Source organism: Pteropus medius, unplaced genomic scaffold (assembly GCF_902729225.1).
Source record: "Pteropus medius unplaced genomic scaffold, Ma_sr-lr_union100, whole genome shotgun sequence".
NCBI lineage: Eukaryota > Metazoa > Chordata > Mammalia > Chiroptera > Pteropodidae > Pteropus > Pteropus medius.
The window spans coordinates 679582-695561 of NW_024342647.1; the positions used below are offsets into that span (position 1 = coordinate 679582).

The following is a 15980-nucleotide window of genomic DNA, read 5'->3' on the forward strand; positions in this document are numbered from 1 at the left end:
GAAGCCGTCCATCTGAGCGGAAGGATCTGGAAGGCTATAGAAGGGGGCCAGAGCCGGGAAGGACTTTTAGTTCTTGTTTTGCCTTTAGAATCCAAACTTGGAAAACAATGACCGCTAAGAGCAATTCGATGACTAAAATTTTTGACTGTCGCTAAATTTAGCACTCAGGGTGGGGTAGGCACATGACGTGCGATGCGTAAATCTTGACTTCTACCACCAGCCCAATGTTGGAGCCTGGTGCCCTGTTTAATTCCTCTAATTCTACATTTCCAAATAATAACTTCCAACCCAAGGAGGGCTTAGAGATGAATGAGATCCCCATTTAGTACTCGATTAGTACCTAGCATCAAAACAAGAAAGGGCAGTATTTAAGCCAAAGGAATCAATCACTAATGGTGGAATTTCAGGTACCAAGTTGGTTTACAGGAGCTCTTGAAATCATACCAGTTCTCAATCTGTACTAAAACAGTTCCTGGCACATGGCAGGCACTCAATAAATATGTGTTGATTCTAGGTAAATAAGAGTTAACTTGACATATGGTAGGCCCTCAGTAAATATTTACCCCTCCAGTCAGGGGCTGTGCAGCTCCCTGTTGTCACAGTCAAAAGAATGGAGAGCCTCCCTGGAGCCTCAGAGAGCCAAGAGCCACACTCTCCAACAATCACCCCTTCGTCACATACCATCACATTATAATTTATCCGTCGGTTCTGTCGGATAGTATTACATTGGCCAGAAACAGCTTCCAAGCATATATATTTGGCCCTCTAAAATTTGTGGGAGTCTTTCAACATTATTTAGGTTCAACCCGGTTGTTTTCAATCCTTAAAAGCATTTCCATAAGACTAAAACTCAGACCAGACTAGAAATGGCCCCTGCCACCCCCACTAGGCCTGGGACCACGTCTTAGAGATATATCACTAAGCGCATATATCTGCTCAGCCAAGTTGTGGCTTCGGATCCTTCTCAGTGTCTGCTTCGTTTTGCTTATAGGAGATAATGTGCATGCCATCTGGCTATTGTGCCTCCAATGTAAATTCTTCCTTTGGAGAAAAAAAAAAGTTTCTACAAAAATCCATTGAATTTACCAACTATGCATGACATGCTCATCATGTGTTTATGGGTCTTCTGTTGCTTTTGCCTGTGTTTACTTACCCTTCTTCCGGGGCCAGCGTCCCAATATTCCTTGGGGACCCCCTTTCCCCACTCCCAGTCTGGTGCAGAAACAGTTTAGAATTGGGGGGAAGTGGGAGGTGAGAGACAAATATCACACCCTAACTAACTCATTGGCTTCCTTGGCTCTTTAGATACTTGAGACCATAAGGTCTTTTTAACTTTGGCCAACTTGAAGGGCGTTTTTGCCTCTTATACCTGAAAGAGCCCCGGCTGACCCCTGTGCAAGCACTGAGCTGGGCACTGAGAGGTAATCCCAAGGTGACAAAGTGTCCCTGTCTTTCAGGAGCTTCCCAGTTTAGCAGGTGGTTGGACACAGACTCAAGTAACCAGTCACAGTGTCAAGTCCACCTAACAGCTGAGATGGAACCGGAGGAAGCACCCCCTCCCCCAAGCGCCCACCCCTCCTCCACAGGGCAGCTGAGGGGCTCCCCGTCCCCACGAGAGCCCACCGAGGTCCTGGACCAGGAGCCAGGAAACTAGGTTGTGAGGCAGGAACTTGGACAGATCACCCTGGGCCTCAATCTCTTCATCTGTAAGGTGGGGACGAAAATGCCACGTAACACCCAAACAGAAGGCAGGGTCCAGGCCTCGCAGGGGTGGGTCATGAGACAAGGACAGTCCAGCTCTGGGGCTGGACCCAAACCAGTGCGCCCACGGGTCTGGAGAGGGAGGGCTCAGGGCAGTGCGGGGGAGAGGCTCGAGAGAAGCCATTGCACTGTGCTGCTTCCTCCAGACAAGCCCCAGACGAGAGAGAGAGAGAGAGACCTGAGGAATGTTCTCGACCAAGCTTCCCCCTCCCCCGCAGGTCCAGAGCATTCATTCATTTTAAATCAGGCCTTCTCTGGGCATTTGCCGGCGTGAGGGGACATTTGGGGGAGGAAATCCCTCACACTGCCTTTTTATCCACTAAGCAGATCAACCTCCCAGGGTCATCAGGCCTCCCCACACTGGGGTCCTCTCTTCATGCTGTTCTCCACGTCCCCATTAAGCCAACACCCCAACTTGCCCCTCCTCCCAAGGGACAGCAGTGCTCTGGGTGGCAGGGTCCAGAGCCAGCACCTCGGTCTGCCCAGAGGAAAGGTCAGGCTGATTTATATCAGCTGCTCTCCTGAAAGGCTCTCCAAGGAGTTTTCAATGCCTCCCTCGCCCTCTGGAAGGGCCAGGGCCAAGGACAGGGTCAGGTCAGGGCCAATGCCCAGGACTGACCTGCCCGTGGCGAGGAGCAATCAAACCCATCAGACCTTACCCCTGCCTTTCAGCTCCTCATTTCCTAAAAGATTCTTCTAAAAGAAGAATCTTAAAAGACAGCATTTTCTTCCCGATAGAAAGGGAAGACTGTGCTCGGATAAACCTGCCCCAGTTCCACAGTCAGGAAAGCTCCCAAGCAACCCACGCATCTTCTATACAAGAGGGAGAAAATTCAAAGGTGAGAAATACATTAATTCAGTCACTGCCCCACCCCCACTGTAACCATCACCAGCAGCGCCACTGGCTGCCAACACCTTGGAGGATGCCTTTGTGGGCATCCCCCTGCCTCTGCAACAGCATCATCTCCTAAAACAACATTCAATTCTGAATTACCAAAATCAATTACCCCAAGAAGGAACTCAGGCAGACGGGCGCTAGAATAAAGACAGCAGATAATTCCCACCTTCAGGTAATTGCTCCCTTGAGAATTTCAGATAATAAAAGAAGAATCTTAAAAGACAGCATTTTCTCCCCGATAGGAAGGGAAGACTGTGCTCGGATAAACAGAAGGCTCTTCTCTCCCTTGCTGCCTTCTCTCCCCTTCCACGGCTAAGCCCCTGCAGGACTAAACCACAGTGGGGTCTCAGGAAACCATGGGGATCGCCCTCGGAGGCAGGGGGCCCTCGGGACAGTGCTGGTTCTCAGAGGACATGGGACTCTCATGTCCTTCCTCGCCGGGGATACAGACAAGGCTCCTGTTGCACGCAGACTCAGGCACACAGATCGGCAGCTAATCTCTCTCCGCCTTCCATGAGTCCATCTCATACCCTCAAAGGCCATCAACTCTTTGAGAGCGGGTCCTTGGCTGTCAACTCACAGCCCTTCCTCATCACCTGGCCCCAGACATCCACATAAAGGACCTGTCAGTGGATCCCGGAGATGACCAGGGGCACACAGATTTCCCAGGGGCTGTTACTGAGCCCTCTGAGCCTCGGTTTCCTTGGTATAAAATGGGAGATAACATCGAAATACTATATAGATGTTACAATGCCACATCCCCAAGAATGTCACAAAGGCTTGTCAATAGGTATTCCACGAAGAAGGTGTCCTACGGTCAGAGGTTTGGAGAGCTCTGGGGTAAACACAGTTTAGCAGGTTTCTTTACTGCAGGACTTCTCAGAGCCTTTAAAATTGCTAATGTGCATCAGTAGTGTACAATGGGCATAAGGAATGCAGCCTTTTCCCAAATTCCTTTTCTACAAAGCATCTTCCTAGACTGCCATCCCACGGAACAAATGTGGTTGCAGACATAAGGCATAACAAGGATGTAACAAGGCATTGAAAGAGGACTGGTTGGGGAGAAGGGCTTTAGGAAAATTTCATGGAAAGTACAGCACTTGAGATAATTCTGAAGGAAAAAGGAGGGGCAAAGACAGAGGAGCGGGCATCCCACGTAGAGGGGATTGCCCAAGCCGGAGCCCAGAGCATGCTGGTCCTGGTTGGTCCTGGAGGGAAAGAGGTGAGGCTGAGAAGTCAGGCTGGGAAGGGTCTTAAAGTAAAGAAGAAAGTGAGGGGTTTTTTTTTTTTAAGGTCGTTGAGTGAAAATAATGGCTTACTTATAGGCGCACTTACCACACGCACATGCTGGAACTGTGCAAAGCGCATGCCTTAGAATATTCATAAGAAGCAGGTGCCGCTGTACCCCTCGCTTCAGGACCAAGGACCAGTTAAGTGTCTGCCCTAATTCATGCGGCAACTGAGTGGCAGGGCAGAGACTTCACCACCACACTTCCCTACCCAGAACCCAACGCCGGAGACGCCATCACGGTGTGGAGAAGAGCGGGTGACTCCTCACCGTGGGAAGCCCTCTCCCTCTACCTTGGTCACTGATTTATCTCCCATCGGCCAATACTCCCCCTATATACACATGGGTCGTTCATTCTAAATATTTAAAAGGAATCTTCAACCATCCCTCTGGGAATGGACAAGGTGCCAAAACAGCACCGACAGAAACATGTGGCCAAACCCATCAACATCCTCAACAAGATTTATGTTTCCCAATCGCGTTGCCGCTGCTTGATTTACGGGGCCTGCAGAGCTATTCTAGGAGGGAGCAGACCTCTGGGGGTCGGGGGGAGGCACCATCATCACCAAATATTTCAATAATCATCTCGATCACAGTAAAGAAAGCACCGGGACACTTCCTGCTCTTGCACAGCAAAGGAAGTAAAATTGTTTGCCTTAATTCAATCAGGTAATTAACTAGACAATACAAAGAGAAATTCCAGCAAGGATATAAATACTTAAAATTTCTGCACTAGTTAGTGAGGAGGATGTCAACAACAGGAACTCGGTGACGAGGGGAGAGGTGAAGGTGGAGAGGTGTGTCCCTAGCTAAAAACAACAGAGATGGCAGCAGTTTATAATGACAGGCTCTGACCCTGTGCCAGCTCTGTGATAAGCACCTCATATGCATTACCTCACTTATGCCTCAAAACAACTCGATGAGGTAGGTGTCACTATTATCCTCATTTGACAGAAGAGGAAACTGAGCCCAAGCAGTGAAATGACTTGCCTGAGGACACACCAGGGAAGTAGCAAACTCACCTCTGATTTCAAAGTGCTTCTTCATCCGCACCTCTCTGCTCCCTCTCCAAAGGCATGCCGGAGATAAAGGGGTTCTAGGGATGTTCTGGTTGAAATGGGGAAACTGAGGGAGGATTGGATACCTCCCCTCCTCTCCAAGTGTCCTGACTGCCACGCTGGGAGCCTCCCAGCCAACCTGGCCGCAGGCTGTCACAGAAAACCAGGCAAGCTTGGGAGAAGGGATTTTACAATCCTGTTTGCAGAGATCTGGGCAGCCGTCCTCCTGGGGCCAGCTCCAGCCCCACGGCCTCCAGGAAGCCCCTTCGATTTCTCACCCTCCCCACACACCAACCTGTGGCCTCACCAAAGACTGAGCACACTTTCTCCCTAAACGCGAACCCCGAGGTTCCTGAGTGGGACAGAGGGAGGAGCTAAACCTCACACTAGTTTGAGTCACCGTCCCCACCTTCACTCAGCAGGCCTGCTTCAACAAACACTCGCCCCAGTGACTTCAGCCTCAGAGACAAGCTCTGGTGGTATGTGAATGCCATGCAAGAGGTAAACTTCGAGCGCCTTAAAGAAATCTTTTCCTCTATTATCCCCCCTCTCTATGCATCGCTGTAGCTTGCTTAAAAACCACACTCGAAAATCTTTTTGTTTGGCTGATTTGAATCACTGTGTATCTTTACAAGAAAAATAAGTAGTTCATACAGTCTCTTTAATTCAGACTTTTCCATACCCAGAACTTCCTTCACCAGAGGCCTGCTTAATGACACCTAATTTCTCTGTATTTATACTTTCACATTCCCACAGGAGTTAGCCCAGCCGTGACTGACACCTGGGGCTGTGGAGTGCAGAAGACTTTCCTTCAAACTCTCGCTCTGCCCCTTCCCAGCTAAGTGGACTTAGGCCGCTCTGGGCCTCAGTTTCCTCATCTGCAAAATGGAGATGATAACAGGACCTCGTGGGGCTGTTGTGAGAAGCAAATGGGCTCATTCTTGGAAAGTCGTGAGTGCAGTGTCTGGTCCATGGAAAGTACTCAGAAAGTGTGAGCTGCTAGCAATTATTATTATAGTCCAGAGAGGTCCTGCATCTTGCTCAGGACACAGAGCCAGTGTAAGGCTCTGAGAAAACTAACACCAGGTTCTGGCTCCTGGTCCAAGCTCTTTCTCAACACAGAGCCACTCTCCTGGGAACCTGTGAGATGGCACCGCCCAGGGACTTATCATGGCCCAGCAGCTTCCCCAGGCCTGCAGGACACAGGCCAAGAACAAAGTCCCAACCAATGGGTTTGTTTTTCTTACACGAACACACACAAAATCGACAAGTGGCTCAGAGTGAAAGTTCCCAAACCTTGGCATCCTCCTCCATCCAGAGGTGAGTGGTGATCTCATCCCTGTGACTAAGCCGACGCCCGCCGACGCCAAGAGCCCTCTCTGAGAAGCCACAGGCTTGGCGCTGCTGGCTCCCAGCCCCAGGAGGAGTCGAGGCTATAGAATCGGGATTCTCGCAGAGCTGGGAATCCCCGTTCCTGGAGCCCAGAAAGGAGCAGAGGGGGTCTGAAAAGCAGGGTGGTGCTGTAGCCAAAGACCAGGGTGGAGCCAGAGATCTGGGTTCAAGTCCCAGCTTTGCCATGAGCTTCTCATGAGTTTTAGGCAAACCCAGGCCTCTGTCTGCTTAACTCTAAAATGGGTGGGTTACAGATTTCCAATCGTCCGTCCAGCTCAGATCTTGTTCAGCCCCCGTCCTGCACACCAAGGTCCTCTGGCCTAGCTGAGGAAGGAGCGAAGAGCTAATAAAGGTATGGATTAGAGGACAATGCGCCAATGGGCACTAAAATGTGCAGGAGAGGCCGGTGTTGCTGACGTGGTCAGTGCTGGCTGCCTGGAGGAGCCGGGGACTGATCGGGTTCCCAATGGGGGAGGGGTGGAGCCAGGAGAAGAGAAAAGGGATTCTGGTGGTCTGGGAGCTTGTCAGGGGCAAGGAGCCCAGTGTCAGGGGCAAGAGAGGAGCCTATAAAGGCTTCACTGAGTCAGGCCAGGAGAGAAGAGCCTTCCCCCAGAACTTCGGCCGCCACCTCCTCCCTCTCGCTTAATTCCTCCCATCAGGGTGAAAACAGATGGACAACCAGGAGAACCTAGGTTACACACTGGAAAAAGCCAAGAAACCCAGGTAGACTTTGTCCAGAACTGGCTCCTCCCAGAACCCAGAGGCCCCGGAACGCAAGGCCCTCCCTCTGGCATGGTGCTGGGTTCCAGAAGGAGAGATGCGGGTGTCTTCTGAGGATTCAAAAAAAATCTGCTCATCCAAACACCATAGAATGACACCTGTTGCAAAGCCGGGCGGGGGCGGGGCGGAGCGGGGGACGGGAAGGAGGCGGAGCGGGAGGCGGGAAGGGAACACAACCGCACAGCCCTGTTGACAAAGCAGGGAACTGCTGTGCTCCGGAATTCTCAAAAGCTCCCCGCTGCCTGCAGCATCACGTTCACACTCCTTATTATGGCATTTAGGTCCCTGATTTGGGTTCTACTGGTACTTTTCTGTTTCATTCCCATCACTACTCTGCCTCCTGCTCCAGCTACTTTCAGCCTCTGGATGATCCCCAACCCCAGCAGGAGCCTTTGTCTCCTGGGGCCTTGAACCATCCTTAGATCCTTAGTCTCTCACTATCCTTGCTGCCTGCTCAGCTTAATCATCTGCTCTTCTCTTTTCAACCAACCCTTTTCCCCGCTGTAGCCTGTAGACTTTAGATTTTAATTGAGCTCCTTGTAAGAATAAAGAACGCAGACATAAGGGGTGGGGAACAGACCTAGGTTCTGCCACCAAATTTTGGGTACAGCCTCGAGCAAGGAACTGGGCATACACCTCCACGCGCTCATTTATACAGTGGGCAGTTTGACCGCTTCCAACGTCAGCAGCTGCCCAGCCACTCAGGCAAGATAATGGAGCCAAGGGCTCTGCACAGCCTCCAGTGCGACATGAACTCAAGGGATTAGGATGGCTATTTTTAACTCCCCACATCCTGGCTGAAAACAAATCCCTCACACACCCTGCAGATCCCTATCAGTGGGGCCGGCAGAGACTTTTGGGAATTCTCTCCTCCCAGAAGCAGCACTAGGGTTGATGGCTTTCCCTCTGCTGGGAAAGGCTTGGAGGGCTCTGCTCCGGCCAGGGTCAGCTTCCATTATGTCTGGCCAGTTCCTCACTGCCCCTGTCAAACGGCCATTTCCCGGTGGACTTGTCATGGATTTCCCGGCTGATGACAGTCAGACAGGGTCATCAAAGATGCTGAGAAGGGTCATTCATTCATTTACTTACTCATTTATCCCCACGCTCCTTCCTGCTCCCCATCTAAGGAGGTGGAACTTGCTACGGGGTCACCTAGAGAAGTCAATCATGAGGCATCTGTGCTAGGATGCTCAGTTTAGGGGCGGAGGTTGGGGTGGATACAGGTAAACTGAGAGAGTAAAGTGACTAGGACAGCCACTTTAACAGGCATCATGGAGGCTATGGGGCTCCAAGAGCCACTGCCAGCCTCCAATGGGGCAAGGGACCTGGGCGCCATCATCGGTCTCATTGCTTTCCCTCCGGCACGCCCAGCAACCCTCGGAAGGTACTCTAAGCTGGGTCTGTAACAGGGAACAGTTGTTGTGACCTACATACAGGAAGATGGGAGCTTCCTACTTCAGGACAGAGAGCTCCTACCTGTTCACCTGGCCCACCTGTGTGTTGACTAAATTCATAAGGACATTGCCCTTTCTCCTTGGTCCCACCTCGCCACTCACTACCTGAGTTCAGTGATGCTAGTGAGAAAAATGCCTCCAATGCAAGACTTTCATGGGAAAAAAACAAACAAACCTCATTCGAATCTCCTGGCTCCCTACTCCGCTCTGCCACCTCAGAGGCCCGATGGGGTGCAGAGGACACTGGGCCTGGAGTAAGAGGAGCCAGTGCGAGGCCTGGGAGTCCTCCTTCTGGCTGCATGAGCTTAGCCAAGCATCTCCTCTCTCAGAACCTTGGTTTCCACAGCAGAAAGTCACACGGGGACTGAGAGAAAGAAGATGCTAAACAAGGCTGAGCAAAAGCACTTTACAAACCCGGAAGTTTCATATCAATGTTTTGTGTTTTTGGGTATATTCTTTGTCCTCATTTTTGCCCTTTCAATCCTTTGGCCTCTGGGGCTCAACGACCCTCTCTGAACTTGGGGACAGTTTTCCTGGACGTTCTGGCCACAAATACTGTGCGGCCTTAGACAAGTAACACGATCCCTGGGTGCTTTTGGGGCCAAGTCTGTGGGCCCCCAACACCATGCCAGTCACCTTGCAAACTCTCATGAATTCTAAAATATCAGGTGGATTCGGGCAAGCTCGTTTGGGACCTGAAGTTCGGCTTGCAGACTGGGGAACCGACGAGGTGTTCTTTTCAGACCTGCTTCCAGGCTGTTCGGTCTTTGATGCCACAAAGCCAGAATAGATTTTTTCAAAAGCAGATCAAGAGCCATCCAAAGGAGGCAGGAAAATCCTTCCGCACACCAAAGGCATCTCTCTGTCCACCCCTCACCTGGAGCCAACCTGGCCGGGAGCACACACTGAGAGGACCCCCGCCCGTTTGCCTTGGAAAGTTGGGTGCGGGTAAAATGCTCTGAATCAGGAGCAGAAAAAACCCAGGCCGGGTACAAGCCAGCCCAGCTCTACGAGACGTTCTGAGCATTTCCTAGACCAAGGAAGGCCATCGCCAAGCCTCACCCACTTCATGGGTGCTGAGATAAGAGGTAAGGCCAAGGCCTTGCTTTCTAGAAATTCAGAGCCCATCTCGGAGACGGGCAAGGCAATGATGAAGTATAAGGCAAGGTGGCTGATGAGAGCTACAGGCTAGAACCGTGCAGGGAGGCAGCTCACCCTTAGTGGGGTGATGAGACTGAGCAGAGTGACATTTTTGCCAGACTCAGAGGGGCAGGAGGAGTTTGGGCAATGAAGCAGTGGCTGAGGGGGAAGGGCATCCAGGAGTCACAGACAGAGACCAGGAAACGGGCGGTCTGCAGAGCAGAGGGAGAAGACGGGGCAGAGAGGAAAGGCGAGTGGGCATGGGGCCCGGATCGCCAGGCCAGGGAGCATGGGTTTGATCCCGCGGATGGGTAACAGGGAGACACATCCAGGGAGGGAAGAAGAGACATGATGGAGGAGGAAACTGAGGGCACGTGGGTGGCAGGGGCCACCCTGGGCATGGAGAACAGACAACCAGATCCCCTCAGCCGGCTGCTCGGCTCCAGGGAAAGGTTATAGCCATCCCGGCACAGCCACCACCTGGGAGTGGCCAGGCGCGAGGAAGGCCAGGGAGGGAGACAAGAGATTATTACACGTCCTCCTGGTCTCTTGGCCAAGGCTGAGAGAGGGGCTCAGCTGGGTTGTTCTCAGACCCCATGACCCACTTCGGCTCCCATCCACAACCCCCATCACCTGCAGTGTTCAGGGTGCAAAGTATTGTTCAATTCCAAGCAACTTCACCCAATCCTGGGCTGCCTCCTGCTGCCCCACCCCCTGCCCCAGCTCTCTAAGCCCCCTGGACACTGAGCCTACACAAGCCTTTCTGCCTGGTTTCATAGTCAGCCCCGGAGCAGCACTCTGCCCTCCAACCCAACCCAACAACTCGCCAGGGCCTGGAGGCTATCATGAACCCCTCATCCCTAGAAGTGCATGAAAAACTGCAACCTGTGAATGTCAAGGTTGGAAGGAATCTCAGGGGTCTAACTAAACACCTCCTCTCTCCCCTTTATAGACAAGAAAACTGATGTTTTAAGAGATGACCAGCCCTGCCCAGGATCACACAGCCTGATGGCGGTCCAGTCAGAACCCAGGTCTTCAAGCCCCCGGGCAAGGGCTCTGGCTCCAAATCACCACTGGGTGGGACAGAGGAACGATGAGGTTGGTTTGGGATGCGGTGCAGAAAGGCCCGTGCTTATTGTCAAGGATCCTGGGTTCAAGTTTGCACTGTACCACCTTCCCCATACACGCACACGCAGACATTAGAGCTTTGGAAATGTCACTGCAGCTTCCTGGCCTCAAGCGACCTCCTCCATGAAATGGGCACAGGGTCGAGTGATCTGTGTGCAGAGGAGCTGGGAGGTCGGGACTGGGACAGAGCAGAGGCCTAGGCAGGCCGTTCCTTTACTCCTCGCCCTCCCGGCAGCCAGCCCAGCCAGCCCAGCCAGCCAGCCTCAAGTCATACATTTCCCCGGAGCGGCCCAGGGACCAGCAGCACAGCCCCTGGGGCGGGGGGATGGATTTCTACTAGATTTTATAACATGATACACACATGGCAGACCCGTCCCACTCCCCTTCCTGAGAAGTAAAGGCACAGCATCTCCTGTGTGAGAGGTCAGAGGCCATCATGGGATCATAAAGGATGAAGGGGTGTGGGGTGTGTGTGTGTGTGTGTGTGTGTCATTGGGGGGGTGGGGGTTATGCCCACTTCCTCCTTTCTGGGTCCTCTGGATCACTGAGAAATCTGAGCACAAGGGCCTCATCCAGAGTACACCAATCCTCGAAAGCAGAGGCCAGAGACCTTTGGGAGTGAATGAGCAGGGCCTTCTGGAGCCACAGGCTTGCTGCTATGCACATCCAGTTATGGCAAGAGAGGCCTTACCTGGCCACCTCTGTCCTCCAAGGGCCAGTCCCACAATGCCTGCCGTCCACCCAGGAGACTTCCACAGCCATCCACAGACAGCAGCACTCTACCAGCGGTTGCAACATCATGCCCATTTAACCAATGGGAGAAAGCCCAGTAAAGAAAAGTAACCAGTTCAAGAAAGTGAAGCCAAGACTTGAATTCGGATCCCTTGAAACCCACATCCCATATTTTCTTCCTAGGAGTATTTCGAAGCTATGGTTCTCAAACTGTGGTGTGCATAAGAATGGCCTGGGGAGTTTCTAAAAGTACAGATTCCTAGGTCTAGATTAGAGATTAAAAAATCTGCATTTTAACAAGTACCCAAGTGATTGTGATAAAATCATTGCCAGCACACACTGCATACACACACACACACACCTTTTACTTTGCTGCACACGTATCGCGCTGCCTTTACACACACACACACACACACAGAGGAACCCATGGCTGTCTGGGACAAAGGAAGTAACAATTTAAAGAAGCTTGAGGACTTCAAAAGGCAGATGCTGGGTTTGGATGGATTTCTACTAGATTTTATCAGCGCCCCCCCACCCGTTTCTTCATAGGCAAAATAAGGATAAGAAAAGAATCAACCTCATAGGGTTGTCTTAAGGATGGAAGGAAATAATATGCAAAAAGCCCTCAGCCAGGACCTGGCATATAATAAACACTCAATAAATGGTGTTATGATCATTGCCAAACTCAGTTCAATGTGTTAAATGCCTAAAGGAAGGAACAGAATGCCAGGCGCCAGGGGACTGCAGTGAATAATTGAGCCAGTAAGAGATGCCTGTAGGGCTGTACTAGAACCAGTGGATAGAAGTAACAGGGACACAGATTTCCGCTCCAAACAGGAAGAATTTTTTAACAGACTGAAGTTGCCCAGTCATAAAGTCAGTTTGCCTAGTGGGCCGACTGTCACTAGAAGATCCCAGCTAAAAAAGACTAGATGTTCACCAAGTGAAGATACAGCACCAGAAAAGGAAGATTGGTGCGGGGGTGGCCTGGATGGTCTTGAAGGTGACTTTGGACCAGATTCTGCAGGTCAGCCCCTCTCCCTGCCATGCCGGTTAATTAGTGCATTTGCATTTCCCTGATATTTACAACCTTTACCTCTAAGCATCTAGAAGGGATGGGGAGAGATCAATTGTAGGTGGAAAGCCTATACGTTATGAACAGTTCGTGACAAGGAGGTGGATGAAGGGAGCTGTCTTAAAGCTGAGGTTTACAAACCCACTGAAATATGCCTCAGAGGGTATATGCATCTGTGCACTTTTCTCAAAAGAGTTGGTTGAAAGGGGGTGGCCCACACCAACGTTTGAGAGGAGGGAAACTTGAGGCACAAGAGAGCTGGGTCCCTCGGGCAGCAAGGAGGCCCAAGCTCCAGGATGCAGACTGGTAGCCCAAGGCCGTTGTCCTATGAGCCAGGTGCCTTCCATGCCTTACCTCTCAAAGCCTCACTAGATTCCCCTGAGGTGGGACCTTTGAGCTCAGAGAGGTTAAGAAACTGGCCCAAGGACACACAGCTAGTGAGCAGCTGGGCTGAGATTCTAATCCAGGTTCTCTAGGCTCCAAAGCTGGTGTTTGCTTTGCTTTTAACTCTCAGGTATACTGTCTTATGTCAAGAAAAAGTAGAAAGGAGTTTGGCTTTGACATTGAGGGGAAATCATATTAAAAATGATGATCCTCATAGGTGACAAGCTATCTACTCATCTACCCTCAATTAAAATTAAATTCAAGTCAAAATTAATTTCCTCCTAAATAGCAGAAGGGGGCTGGGGGAAGAGATGCAGTCTCTGTGTGACTCAAGCCAAACAGCTCAAAAGAATGGACCATCGGGAAACCAGAAAACCTACAGTTATTCCCATCAGGCTAGAAACTGGGACCTGGATGACTCTGGTCCCTTTTCTCACTCTGCTTAGCTCAAGGTGTTTTCATGGAGGGCGGGGTTCAAGGAAGCCCAGGAAACCAAAAACAGACTTCACTTCAATGACCCCGCCCCCCTGAAAACTGAGGAGTGGCTACGGGTCCAACAAAACAACACTCAAAACTTGGTTGCCCTGAGGTGCTTGTCTATGGGCGGAAAGGAGGGGCTACCAATCACCAACCCCCCAGAGTGGGCTGAGGAGGATCTGAAGTGTTGGGGCAACCATTGGAAGCGTTGGAGTCGGGAGGCTGGAGAAATCACCCGCTAACCCTGCTCAGGCTACGAGTCCCAGCTAGGGGTGCCCTCCTTGTAAAAGTCACAGCGGCTCATCCCCCAAGGACCCAGAGATACAGGCAGGGAGTCCAGGAAAGGTTAAAGGAAGAAGGCTCCAGGTGGCAATCCTTGTGGCATAGAGGTCTGTAAGGTAGAAGAGGGTGGAGTAAAGCAAAGTCGCAGCCCACTCGTCTGTGGGGTATCTCCATACCTTCTATCAGGCCCTCTAGGCCCTTTCAAATCCTGGATACCTCTGGGACCGCTACAAGCCTCCGAGCCCCCCATCCCCCCTCCCCAACTTGATTCGGGACACCTAGCTCTTACCTCTACCCGCCAGCGGGGCCGCTGAGCGACGCCATCCCAAAGGCTCCCGAGCCGGCCCAGGGCCAGGGTCACGAGGTAGTGGGGTCGCGGTGTCGCCACCCGGCCGGAAAGTTTCCGTAGCTCCAGCCAGGCTGAGCGCGCGCCGCGGGGCCAAGCAGACGGCGGGGCGGGAAGGAGCGCGCTCCGGCAGGCTCCGCGCCGCCGCCGCCTGTGCCCTGGTGCTTCGGCTCCCGGGCTCCCCTGGCCACCCGGCCCGGTCCAGGCCGGCCAATCGCAGGCCCGGCCAACCGCAGCTCCGCCTGCCCGCCCGCCGGCACCGCGCCGGGGCGGGAAGAGGAGGGGAGGGGCGGGGCGGGGGCGCACCTGTTTGACCAATCGACCCCCGTAGGGCAACCTCGCCGGGCCGGACTGGGCAGGGCAGTCCCCCTCCGCTCCCGGCACACGCCCCCTGTCCCCCTTTGGCTCAGAATCTAGGCCGGGCCACACGCCCCCTCTCTCCGCCGAGCCAAGCCGGACCACACGCCCTCCGCTCCCCAGGCCCCGCCGGTCTACCGCGCGGGCGGTCCACCTAGCCCGCCCAGGCCCTCTGTGCGGCGGACTGCGCTCCTCACCATGCCCCCAGGATTTTGGAAGATAAAGCCCCGGCTTTAGCCTGGGGGTTCTAGGGGGACGCGACTGAAAAGTGGACGGCGAGTCTCTTTGCTCACTCCCCTCCCTCTCTACACCCTCCTTCCCCACGAGGATCTTCGCTCGCGTCCCCTGACCCCTTAAACTTGGCTGTGGGCCCAGCCTCGCGATCTCTGACCTCAGGGGCCGGGGATCGAGATCTGATGCTAGGTCCAGAGCTTTGAAAGATAATGGGGTCGGGGGAAGGGACAGGAAAGGCACCTCTAACCCTCCCACCAACAGGACCCCATCTGGGTTCCGGCAAACTTCTCCAGAATGCTTGCGATCCGCTTCAGCGGGTTCCTCGGCTTCTCTTAGGGTCACGACAAATATTAAAGCTTGACGATTTTACTGTCCCATTTTCCAGATACGAAGACTGAGGCCAAAGGGAGGCGAACGCTTCTCGGACGCTGGTGGCAAGACCGCAACTTTTTCAAACTAAAGGTGAGTGTGCAGAGATCGCCTGGCACTTCTCCACAAGCCCTGTGAGGATGCCTGGGGTATCCTCCCTCCCTCGCTCCCTGCTGCGGACCTGGGGCTGGGAAGGAGAAAGAGGCCCCAGCAAGGGCCTGGGAAGAGCGAGAAGCACCCCGGCCCCCGGCGCGGCCTTACCTCGGCAGCATGGTGCGTCCCCGCAGAGCGCGCGGGCGGGAGGCCCCAGCAGGGGCAGCGAGGCCCAGGCCAGCGCGCCGGAGGCCGCGCCGCCGGCTCCCATCCCGGACGGACTCGGCCGCGCCTCGGCCCGCGGGCCTTCCACCCGCCGCGGCACCTGTGGGGTCAGCGCTGTGCCCGCGGAAACGACCTCGGGGGTGGGATCTGAGCCAGGCCTGGGGTTGGGGCATGCGGGGGCTCCCCGGGCTCCTTGGACTGTCGCAGCTCGGACTCCCACAATCGCGGCCCGGGCGCAAGTCGTGCTGGGCAGGGCGCTATTTTTAGCGAGAGCTGCTCTCCCAGTTGGGCAGACAGAACCAGTTAATGCGGCCGCTGGGGAAGGGCCTGCACCTGGAGCTCCCCGGAACGGCAGCCACAGCTCTGCTGAAAGCTGATCCTTGCATTCCTGCCTCGGGAGGCGGGAGGGCGGGAGGACGCCTCTAATTCCTCGGGGAAGCCAGCGTCCTCTCTGAAGGCAGCGACTGAGACCCAAGAGCACGCCCAGGATGGGGCCCTTTAAATTGA

General features: G+C 53.4%; 1 protein-coding gene across 1 annotated transcript in view; it reads right to left on the reverse strand.

The window, feature by feature from the left end:
* The window catches only part of DAB2IP (DAB2 interacting protein), a 156525-nt gene extending 142175 nt beyond the window's left edge, over positions 1-14350 (reverse strand). The window contains exon 1 of the mRNA XM_039866715.1: positions 14139-14350. The gene's annotated coding sequence lies outside the window, so the exon portion shown is untranslated. The remainder of the gene's footprint in view (positions 1-14138) is intronic.
* Positions 14351-15980: the final 1630 nt, after the last annotated feature.